We start from the raw sequence: 6,000 nt of genomic DNA, 5'->3' as shown, positions 1-6,000 counted from the left end.
GAAAATCTTTAGTGGAAATTGCAATGAAAAAAAGGGGCAACAATTTCCTATTTCGACAACGCAACAGCATGTCCTTTTAGTTCTCACTTTTTACACAATTCAGACTTTTTCTAACAGCTCAGCCCCGCCCATTAACCTCACAGGAGCTGAGACAGCTTGTCATATGCATTTTCAATATGCATAGCAGGAGTAAACATTGCCCACACAGGGGCTGAGACAGGAAACATCAGGATGCACACTTCAGTGTGTTAACACCTGCAGAACAGGGGGCACACTCGAACCACAAGTGGCGACACTTTAGTATGAGCTTTGCACATCTGGGCGTGTTACCATATACCAAACAGGAAATACACTCGTTATGGTGAATTCTGTCCACTAGTTGTTGAATGTTGGCCACATACACCGCCCCCCCGAATTCACCAGAACGAAAACAATCAATGTTATCGAGGGGGCGGGCGAATATAATCCAACCACAATGATTCCTCCGCACCGTAGCATCAGAGGCACCGTGGCATAAGGGAACTGTAGCCCCCCCAACCCGGGGGTCCGGGATGAGTGGGTGGGTGGTTGGGGGGGAGCCCATGGAGGCAGGCGAGCAAGCTCCCTGAGTCTGTCCACATCCAGGTGGGCTGGCTTGAGGCGGTCCACTGAAATGTGCTCAGTTTTACCATGTATGTCGACCACAAATTTTTGTACGTCATTTTCAATACGCGAAACAGGCTGTCATTGGGAGGCTGCAGCTGTGCAGCACTTCTCCTGTGAGCATCATGGTGAATAAAGACATAGTCCACTGGCTGCAGGCGCGAGGGAGTGTAGGAAGGCAGAAGACCATGCTGTGAACTAGGCACAGGGGCGAAAACTTAACTTTGTCCTGAAGCTCACTCTGTTGGTGGCCATTGACCAGAAGGCGGTGGTGTCGGGAATGAAACCTCCAGGGTCCCGCAGCTGTTGGCCATAACTCCACCGATGAGAACTGGAGGCCCTTTTTGGGGGCAGTTCATAGACCCAGCGTGACTCACGGGAGTGTGCTAAGGCTGGGCACACACGGTACAGTCACTTGCCCAGTTCCAGATCATTGCCGGTTCCGGATCACTGCTGTAGTTTTTGCGCCGCCGTTTCTCGTAATCAGCCCAAATAAGCTAATACTTGGTACCAATGGAAAGACTGATGTTTTGGTCTACAAACGACCACAAACTCGACCAGATCCAGCCCTCCTTGTGATCAGCAGAGGAATCAAAACATCCCGGTGTCTGCGGTGTGCACGCTTTTTCTCACTCACTCATTCCTGCAAGTTTTAAAGTAACCATCTCTAAAATGTAGCAAACGTGAGTTAGCCATTCCGTGTTTTTGGTTCTAGAGTGGGAAAATACTTACTTACTTGGGTAGAAAATGTCAGTGTCTTATGTCTTGCTGTTTAATTGCTGCGCGCATTTACTGTATCTACGACGTGAAAATTTGCCGGTTGTGTATCACTGAAGCAGAAGCCTCATGTCAGTACTTGTGAGTCATGTGTACTTTGGGGGTCATCTCAACGTCACGAATGGGCATGAATGTGGGGGCTTTTACTTTTTAATTCTAGAGAAATCTCATCTCCACACTTCATTTTTTGCTCGTTAAAACATATAAGGGTGCTTTTCAAAACTAAGTAAATTCTCATTTAATAAGTATAATTTATATCATTTTGTTTTCAAAACACATTCTCAGACACAATGTGTATCATTCGGCATTAGAAGGGCTCCAGCCAGATGCCAGGAATGACCCCAAAGTAACACAGAGTGTCGTGATCCAGAACCAGCAAAAGTGATCCATTTCCAGCAAATATTTGCACCACACATAATGTGGCTTCACACTTTAAGTAGAAGGGCTACTCCATCCAGACTTTTTCAGCTAGATAACATCCAAATACCCAATACAACAATACACAATAAAGGACATTCAGTTGCATTATGGCTCCGTATAGCGGGACTTTAAAAAAGGTGATCCAGAACTGGGCATGTACGATATTTTCAATTGTTGTACTCAGCTCCAGCTCAACTGTGTGACAAAACCGCAGGGTTTAAAAGCTCAGAGCTCACGATTCATGTTCTCACACTGTACGGCCCGATGCTCTGATGTGATCGGACTGCTCACATTGTACGTTCAAAAAACCACGTCAGGCTCGTGTTTCCAGAGGCAAAACGTAGGCTAACTGAAGCTTTTTTCTTTTTAAAATAATTTATTTCATGCCTATCAGCGCGCACAGTGAGTGGAATCAGGTGGTGGGAGACTGAACGCATATGCACGCGTATGGACACACAGCAGACAGCAACATGATTCCGAGAGGATGGTAAAAAAATAAAACATAAACATTCATAACAGGTGCTACTTACACTGTTCTATAAATACACAGCAGTCTCCCACCACCTGATTCCACTCACTGTGCGCGCTATGAACTTTAATATGATATTAGGTTATGCCGAGGGAACGCAATAAAAAAAAAAAGACTTGACATGAGATCACTGTTTGCTTCTCTCCGGTGTTTGCACACGCACAGTGCGCGGAGGTAATCAGCGGATAGACGCTTGTAGCGCTGCTGTCAACAGCGCGGAACCCTCCGAGTCACAACGGTCCGACCAAAATATCAAACAGGTTTGATTTTCATCCGACCATACGATTCCCAATCAGGAGGTGGTCGTGAGATGTTAAACGCAGCTCGTTACTCCATGTAGACTGCACAATGCAGGACGCACGAGTAAGCAGAAACTCAGCGTGATCCAAAAATTTCTCGCAGGAGTGAAAAATCGGGCTGAAAAAGGGCCAAAACTCGCACAGTGTAAGCTCAGCTTAAGATGGCCGCAGAGAGCCTTTCATAGAGCAGTGAAAGCACTCACACAGTCCATTAGCCTGGGGGTGATACGCCGTGTCCGGTGGAGCTTCACACCCAGGCTGTCTGCGATTGCATTCCAGAACTCAGACGTAAAACCGTGAGCTCCTGTCAGAAGTGACGTCAGATGGAGTGCCGAATTGGGCGACCCAGGTGTCGATGAATGCTCGGGTCATCTCAGTTGTTGTTGCTGCTGTGAATGGAACAGCCTCCGGCCACCGGGTGGTCCTATCCACCATTGTATAGAGGTGTGTAAAACTGAGGGAGGGGAGTAGGGGCCCCACAAGGTCCACATTAACATGATCGAACTCCACTCAGGTACAGGTAAATGAGCCCATGGGAGCTTTGGAGTGGTGGTGATCTTGGAGCACTGACACTCGCCACAAAACTCTGCCCAGTCTCTAGCGTTCTTCTTGAGCCCCTGCCAGATGAACTTGGCTGCCACCAACTGGTGTGATGGTTTCCTCCCTGGGTGGGAAAGGCTGTGCACAGTATTAAAAACCCACCCGCTTTCATGCGGCAGGGACGACGGGCCGTGGCTGTCCTGTGGAGATGTCACAAAGCAGCCTGGTGTCACACTCACCAAAAGTGATGTCTTGTTGGCTGTAATCCAGTGGCCGCAGACCTGAATGACTGAACCTCTGGGTCGGTGGGTGGATCAGCTGCCATGAGGGTGTAGTCCAGGCCGAGGCAGACAGTGGCTGCAAAAGACCAAGACAGGCAGTCCGAGATGAAGTTGGTCTTGCCCGCAACATGCTGTGTGTCTGTGGTGATCGCTGAGATATAAGCGAGCTATCTCTGTTAGTAGACAGACCAGGGTTCAAACACTTTAGCCATGGCAAAAGTCACAGTTTGTGTCAGCGAAAGCTGTAAACCACAGGCCCGCCAACAGTGTGCGGAAGTGTCGGAAGGCAGGCAAAGGTCAAGCAGCTCCCGGTCAAAAGTGCTATAATTGCACTCACTGGGGCATAACTGCAGACTAAAGAAAGCGAGCGGTTAACAAGCACCGTTCACCCACTGCTCATGCACTACGCCCACAGCATGGTCTGATGCGTCCATGGTGATGGCTATGGGGGCATCCGGCAATGGGTGACCTAGCACTGTTGCGGCCACTAAAGCAGCTTTGGCATCTGTGAATGCTGTGCTTCTCTCAGCGGAGTGGTGGCAGACTGAGTTTTCCCCCAGTGAACACTGGTGTTCCTCAGAGATAAGTTCTGGCTCCTCCACTGTTCAATTCTTGCATGGACAGGGTGGGTGTTGGGTATAGCGTTGCGGAAACCACTGACTTGGGTGCTTTGCTGACAAGTTTGCTGATGACTTTGCGAGTGATGCTGTGAACGTTTCAGACCCAATGGATCCTGTGATTGCAGCACTTGAGAAGGTGAGTGAGGAATCAGTGTGTCTGGGTTTAGATTAGTCTTGGATAAAAATTAAGATTCCAGTGTTTAGTGACTTCCTGGACTCAGCCACCAGAAGTAAATTTTTATGTGTTGAAAGTGTTAAACTTACAGTGTCATGTCTCTGGGTGCTTAACATTTGAGATTGAGGAGCGTTCACGCAGATGTTGTTACTGGAGAACAACGGTATGAGTCTTTAGGTTCCAGGTGGTCTTTCAGCATGGTTGTGAGACTTGGATGCTAACCGGTGACCTAAAGTGATGACTGGATATATTTGGTATAAGGTCTCTTTGGAGGCTCCTTAGGTACTATCAGAATGACTTTGTATCAAACGAGCGGTTACTGAGAGAGACTAAGATGAGGAACATCACTTGCATAAGGTTCAACTACATTTTGGCCATGTGACCTGTTTCTCTGCATAAGCCAGTACACAGGTGCCCGCGTGTTGAGGACCCCAGTAGCTGGAGGCGGCCAAAGACACACCCACACTTCACCTGGCTGCAACAGACAGATGGTTCTTTGACAGTTGGGGAATGGACTGGCTGTCCTGAGTGCTGCCATCCAGGGCACAAGGCAGTTTTCGTGGTGTCGGCAAAGTGAAACAGGCAGCAGCACATGCTCCCAGACTTATTTCATACAAGTGACTGCAATCACGATACATAAGAAGGATCCACTAAAGGCCGAGGTTTTGAGGACAAAGGACAGACAAAGTTAAAAGCCTTATGTTGACTTTGACCAGAAGCAGCTTCAAGACCTCTAGACTGAAACGTATCTCGGTTGGACCATCACAGTGGAAACGTGTACTGCGGTCAGATGAATCAGTGCTCCAGATCTTTTTTTATTTTGAAAGAAATGGACACAGTGTGCTCCAGACCAAAGCCAAACAGAACCATCTAGACCGTCATCAGCAACAAGTCCAAACGTCAGGGTCTGTCCTGGTGTGGGGTTGCGTCTGCGCTCTTTTCAAAGGTCATTTGTTCTTCTGTAATGGATGCATTAATACAGAAAAGAACCTTGAAATTTTAGAGTAAGATGTGGTGTCTTCAATACGCAAATCTTTTCCAGGGACAACCATGTTTTCATCAGTAAGACAAAACTATTCTGCACACAATACAAAGGCATGGCTGCAGAAGAGTACGGATACTGGACTGACCTCCCTGCAGCACAGACGTGTACCAAATGCCAGAATATTTTGAGAAATTAAAAAAAATAAAATGCAACAACCATGACCCCCGTACTGTTAGACAGTTTAAGGGGTCTTTGCAGGAAGAATGGGACAAAATAAAACCTGAAACACATTATTGCTTTGCATTTCAATGCCAAAATATGGAAAGGAGTATGAGGGCATTTCCTTCCATTGTTGCACAGGGTTAAGCATGTTCCAGTGATCCCCGCCCAGTACCCCAGAACGTCGGAGACCTCAGTTACAATGCATTACAGGCAGACACCACCGGCCCGCCATTTCTTCTTCATGACAGCAGCACCGATGGTCCATGACTTCTGATATTTTCTGCTCAATCAGATTTCCATCTCCTTGCACAGGCTAATCACTGGTTCATCAATGAAACTTTCAAAATTGTGCCAGAATTATTTTTCCAACTCTACACAGTCCACTCTGATTAACGACCAGGTTATCAGTCGGGTGCAGGTGGAAGGACTCCAGCAGAGATATGCTGCTGACGCTGAGCTCTCCCATTACAACCTGGATGTTGCCTGTTCTGGCCTTCATGCCACCAGAAG

Source organism: Thalassophryne amazonica, chromosome 9, assembly GCF_902500255.1.
Source record: "Thalassophryne amazonica chromosome 9, fThaAma1.1, whole genome shotgun sequence".
NCBI classification, from domain to species: Eukaryota; Metazoa; Chordata; class Actinopteri; order Batrachoidiformes; family Batrachoididae; genus Thalassophryne; species Thalassophryne amazonica.
Note: the sequence above shows the minus strand (reverse complement) of the source record.